The sequence below is a fragment of the Alosa alosa genome, chromosome 3, assembly GCF_017589495.1.
Source record: "Alosa alosa isolate M-15738 ecotype Scorff River chromosome 3, AALO_Geno_1.1, whole genome shotgun sequence".
Taxonomy (NCBI): domain Eukaryota; kingdom Metazoa; phylum Chordata; class Actinopteri; order Clupeiformes; family Clupeidae; genus Alosa; species Alosa alosa.
The window spans coordinates 34,389,890-34,396,724 of NC_063191.1; positions in this window are offsets into that span (position 1 = coordinate 34,389,890).

Genomic DNA, 6,835 nt, shown 5'->3' on the forward strand with positions numbered 1-6,835 from the left:
GCTCTGACGTTGAATTGTGTGGGGGGGTATTCAAAAAAGGAGGTTTAACAAACTCTCTGTCTAACCCTCATCTCCGTTGATCTACAGCTTTAACCCTCTCTGCCTTAGCTGTTTTAGAATCAGTGTAACCTCGGACTCGAGTGGCTTATTGCTTTTCTAAAATGGTTACTATAAATACCTGGCAAAGTTTCATAAAGTAAAGGCACAGCAACTAGAAATGGAACCGATTTATTCAATCAATCTTCCGCCAAGAAATATATTTCCTCTATCTGAATGGTTGCCAAGCAACGTCAAAACACAGCTACTTTAACTTTTGTATCAAGTTATGGTAGCGCAGTAATGTAGAACGAAATGCGGTCAAGGTGTATGTTTGTGCTGGATTTTACAACGGCATTGAACGCGATTCAGCCAATCACAATCAAGGACTGGAACTATCAGTTTTAGAAGGAATCTTAATCAATTTCTTGGCCGTTTTTACAATAATTGACAAAAATCCCCTCCTTAATGCCAATGTGAAAGCAAAGTAATGTTAATTGTGAAATTGATATCCCAAGCAGTTTCCCGGATAGAAGAAGACGGAAAAATGACAATAGAATACCTGAAGGAACAGAAATATTTTCTTAAATAACACACTCATGTCAGTTTGGATTGAGCCCTTGGAGCCCTCTTGGATTGAGCCAATCTAATAGACCACAGAAAATTCTATTGTAAAGAAATATCTTAATTTGACAGTTAAAAGCTATTGTGTAAACACTCATCTTCAAATCTGTGATATAGATTTTGTTCACTGAAGACATTCCAAACTGTTCCACAGCAAAGGCACTGTAAGCAGGAGAAAATGCTGAAAAAGATAAATGACCAAAGAACAGGTGAAATCTTGGATACACATTTGTCCATTTGCTACCTCATTTAAAAGTGATCAAATACTCAGGATATGCCTGAATGTCATTTAAGACAACAAATAGGGATGGTGCATTGGGATTGTCAGTTACAGTATCATAGAGGTCAGCAATGGTGGTGTTTTTAGCAGGGGGGACCATCATTCCCTGACGCCCTGTCGTGAAGTCGCCTGACACAGGTACATGTACTTTTGTCCCTGAGCATCTGGAACTGAGTAGTTGTCACTCGCAGAATAACTGACATTGACTGCAAAGTAGGTGCCATTGATAAATCCAGCAACTGCAACAGAAGATGATACACACTTATAATACAACACTGGTGGATAAGTAAACGTATGTATCAAATCATCGATAATATTATTTCAAGAACATCTACAATTTCTCAGTCTGAGGATGGAGATTTCATACGCCCCCAGATGTTTTGGGTTAAAAAGGGAAAATAATGTAGATATTCACAGCCAGTTATCATGGACTATGTGTGTAATAAGTAACATCTCTATGATATGACTATTAATAAAACCACCAACCATCCTGCAGAAAAGGAAAAATGTTGATTGTTACACCGACAATTACATGATGTACAGCGGGGAAAATAAGTATTGAACACGTCAACATTTTTTTCAGTAAGTATACTTCCAATGAGGCTATTTGCATGAAATGTTCACCAGACATTAGTATTAACTTAGGTAATCCACACATATAAAAAAATCCAAACATTAATGTCCATAAGTAGAGTTATGAGCAAAAAAGTATTGAACACGCTAAGAAAAAGCAGTACACAAAGGCAAGGAATGGCCAGGAATGAGCTGGAATCTATACACAGTTAGAGAGTAATTATCCCTCATATCTGTGCAAATTAATATAAGATGTATCAGTACATATTATGAGCTATAAAAAGGTTTTTCATTACCAAGGTGTCACACAATAAACATTTCATAATGGGTAAATGCAAAGAGCTCTTCCAAGACCTTTGCAACATTATTATTGCAAAACATATCAGTGGAACTGGTTACAGATGCATTTCAAAACTTAAGAATCATCCAGTAAGCAGTATTGGAGCCATTATCTGCAAGTGGAAGGAACATCACTGCATCATCAATCAGCCATGCACAGGATCTCCTCACAAGATTTCTGACCAGGAAGTCAGAAGAATAGTCAGAAGTGTAGCCTAATAGCCAAGGACAACTTGGAGAAAGCTCCAGAAAGACTTGGAGGCAGCAGGTTCAATTGTTACAGAGAAAATCATAGGTAATGCACTCCACCGCCATGGCCTCTATGCACGCTCACCCCGCATGACTCTATTACTGAAGAAAAACATGTCGAAACTCGTTGAAAGTTTGCTACACAACATTTGGACAAGCCTATGAAATACTGAGAGAATGTATTCTGGTCAGGCGAAAGAAATTGTTAACTTTTTGGATGTCATACTACACACCATATTTGGAGGAGAAATGGCACTGTGCATCACCCTAAAAATACCATCCTAACAGTGAGGTTTGGAGGTGGAGGCATCAAGGCGTGGGGCTGTTTTTCATCTCATAGTACTGGCAGACTTCACACAGTTTCACAGAGCGATTTTTCCTGGGAGAATCGTGCCATCCACCAGGACGATGAGTATGAGACGTGGCTAGACCTTCCAGCAGGACAATGATCCAAAGCATTCAGCAAAGGAAACTCTCAATTGGTTTCAGAGAAAGGAAATCAAGGCCCTGACTTTAATCCAATTGAACAATTTTGGAAGTTACCTAAAGATCAGGATTTACAAGTGGGACCCCTGGAATCTTTAATATCAATAGACTATCTGTTTAAAAGAATGGGCCAAAATCACACCTGAATACTGCAACTGATTAGTTTAGTCATACAGGAAATGCGTTGAATCTCTCATTACAAATAATGGCTTTTCCACAAAGTATTTAAGAAATTTCAGTAGGCGTGTTCAATACTTTTTACCTGTGGCATTCCACTTTTTTACTCATAACTCTACTTATGGACATTAATGTTTGGATTTTTTAACATGTGTGGATTAAGTTAATACTAATGTCTGGAGAAAATTTCATGTGAATAGCCACACTGGAAGTATACTTACTGAAAAAAATGTTGACGTGTTCAATAGTTATTTTCCCCGCTGTATATACGCTGGAAAAAGAGAAAGAAGTATATGACAGCACAGCAGCACATGATAAACCTTTATATGCCTTGTTTGCTCATAAGTGTGTAGTAAAAGCCGCTTATATCATCAAGCAATGATCTGCTAGCCATGCAGAGAAAAAGATAATGACCATAAGAATGATCATGACAATGGTTAATATTAGTTTGACACGTCTCTGAATAACACCAACATCCAGCTCACTCCTTAGCAAATTGTTTGCATGAGGACCAATAGATGTGTTTACCAAAACTGCTAGCAAACCTCTGAGTAAACCCATTGTGGTTGATCTGGTTAATGTTTGGCTGGCTGGTTCCATGAAACAGCTGCCTCTCATTGTTCTTGTGGCCATTTTTAACTTCCATGTCTTGCTTTTTGATCTTGTATTTCCTCCACATGTCCAGGTTTAGGATTCTCTCAATCTGAAAAGCAAAAATATGAGACATTCACGGCACTAAAAAAAAAATTAACGCTTAATAAATTGTTCAAACTCTGAGGCACAAGAATTTCAATTAAAACTAGAGAATGTAATTCCAGGGAATTACGAGTGCATGAAAATGACGCTAGGACAGACATGGTGGTTGCACAGCTTAATAAAAGTTGATAGTTTAAAAGTAGACAGTTTAAAAGTTGAATGTAGATTGGGAGTTGATCACACTAGTTGACTGAAAAGCCCAGGCTGCCAAACAGTTGTGGGCAGAGGACACAATTGGCGGGAGTCATAGCTGATGACGACAGTTGGATTGGCTGAACAGTTAAATAGTTGGATAGTTTAAATGTTTCAAATATGTTAGTGAGGACTTTTAGTGAGAATTATTGTAGTGAGGACTTTTATTTTGAAACAGCTTTGGGCAGAGGAAACAGTTGACGGGAGTCATAGTTGATGACAACTGACAGTTGGAATAGTTGAACAGTTAAAAAGTTGGATAGTTTAAATGGTTAAATAATTTAATAGGGGATTATAGCAGTGAAGACTTTTATTTTGAAACAGTTGTGGGGAGAGGAAACAGTTGACTGGAGTCAAAGTTGATGACAACTGACTGTTGCTAGAGTAGTTATGGTGGTTGCTATGCTAGTTGCTAGGTTAATGATGTTGGTTGCTAGGTTTTAATGGAATGTGGTTGCTAGGCTGTTGCTAGGGTACTTGAAGTCGTTTCTAGGTTGTTGCTAGGGTGTCCATGGTGGCTACTATCAGAAATAAAGGAGTTACTACAGTGGTTTGCTAGTATAATCATCTTGGTTGCTATGGAAACTGACATATATGCTTAATTTCAATGGTTGCTAAATTGGTTGCTAGGTAGGTGGTGGTTTAATATAGTAGGCTAGAGGCATAGTTGATGATAACTGACAGTTGGAATAGTTGAACAGTTAAATAGATGGATAGTTTAAATGGTTAAATTATTTAATAGGGAATTATTGTAGTGGAGACTTTTATTTTGAAACAGGTGTGGGCAGAGGAAACAGTTGAACAGGATCTGTAGTCTTAAAGGAATTATCCTGAGTAAAATGCACTTTAGATCAATTCAGTTCATGAAACACAGGCATTGAAACGCACACTGCAATGGGCAGGAGAAGTCTATAACGTGTCCATATTTTACACAAAATTTGCGCACAGGGAGAGTCAAAACTCTTAGGCTTATAGGCTATTAACGTTAATGTTACTGACATGTAAACATGGGTTTGATGTTCTCGCGTTGGGTGCCTCTCCTGTGGCGCAACAGGTTAATGCCTATACATTGCTTTTTCACGCAGTCGACATAGGTTCAGTCCTCCCCATCACACGTTTTTTTTATTACTATTTATTTATTTTTAGACCAGCAACGCTTCCTCAATTTAGGCTACAGATACTAGGTGGCCACAGAGAGCATGACCAGCAGTCAGTGAAATGTTTGAAAACTTAACCATGGTACTTTGAAGACCTACTGGCTTGGGCAACTGCTGTAGCAAGACAACACCATCAGCCGTGTTAACTTGCTACAATCATTACCTGACTTCTTCTAATTGTATAGAGTAAGTCAAGTAAAATTCACTATGACTTATCAGCTGTTCGTGGCTCAAGTACGTAGATGAATGGTAATCATGTAAAAGGTTTCATTTAGGAAGCAGGTTCGATACCCACGTGGAGTTATTATTAGGCTGTTAAGGTATTTATTTTTTGGTGGCATATTTATGGTCCAGTGCATGTAGCGTACTACAGACAATTTTGACATTTAAATATGTCATGCATAGTTGTATTTGTTCGTCTCCAGTTTCCACCAGAAAGTGACAAATCTGCAAGCGGCCACATCTGTCAAACAAAACGTCACCAACGCAGCCAGTTAACATGGGTGCCAGTTGCCATGTAACACCGGGCCATCGTCTGATAATTTGCTGCGCAATTGATCAAGGAGCCGCGGACAGAAAAAGAAAACAAACATTTCTGCAATTAGTAGGAAATATTTGTTTGGTGTCATCAAACATAGAGGTATAGAATTAAGTCGTGGTATGGGCGTTTATTCAATGCATGCGTGTGCACGCTGGTAGCAAAGCTAAGCTTCAACCTATTGGAAGGCTATTTAATTATGAAACGACATTTAATAGAACGACGTGGATTTATGCTACTTCCATAAAAAACAGAGCACAGCCTATATAAAACACTGTTTGGCATTAAGTATTAAAGTCAGCCAAAAGCTATTAATTAGTCTTAGTTAAAGATCTCCAGATCAGTGATTTACGCATGATCTGATCCGCCATTTACCATTCACAAAAGCTGGTATTGTGTTTCCTGAATCCTTACATTCAGGCATTCAAATGAAATGTAATTAGCAGATAAATATTCTATCAGTGTATGATGCTTGCATGAGGGAAACATCCCAAAACAACCGCACCCATATAACTGCTGTTGTTTTGAGAAGTGTTTCTCATGCAAGCATCATGCAACAATGCAAAAACAATGAAACTATTGTAGGCCTAATTATATTTTAAATTAGTAAAGCAGTACTCTGATGTGCATGTTTTCACAAACTTTTGTGAACAATCTTAGCACTTTAAACATTGACTGTTTTTAAGTGCATGTATAGCAATATAGTATAAAAATAATAATAATTGTGATTTCATTATGATAATTTGATGGTGGGTGGGTTCATGTAGGTGGGCCCTATGACCCCAAAGTATGCCTTAACTGGGCCTCAGGTCAAAGAAGTTTGAGAAAGGCTGATGTAGACGACAAAGCAGCAAGGAGGCATCGTATGATCATTTAAACAAGTTTTATGACAAGGTCGGTGAGGATGGGAAAAATCGTACATTTCTGTGCAAACTTTGCCCGCACTTCAGTCACAGTCATTATTAATTTAATCATTAAATAAAATACAGTACACGTCTTGGTTCAATAAGTTACATGCAGTCATTTTAATATGTTTTAATAAACATTGAACCAGTCCGGCCCTCGGCTTGTAGCAAATTTGTTTTTTTGGCCCTCTAATGTATTTGACTTTGACATCCCTGACATAGACTATAAAATAACATTTCCTGGCATGTCAAACTGCCATATAACAAGCAATTCAGACAATAAGGTCTTATATTTATCACTAAGTTACATTTGTTTCCATTGGCCTCATCTGGGTCTATAATGGTTTTTATTTGTCTATATTCACCATCAGTTATAATGGACTCTGAATGAACATGGTGTAAAACAAGATGTCGATCGAGCCGCAGCCATTCCACTAGATTCAGTTTATTCTTTTTGATAAGTTGCTTCTTCTTATAGGATATAAAGACTATAAAGTCAGATTTTTACCTTCAACTGGAGACA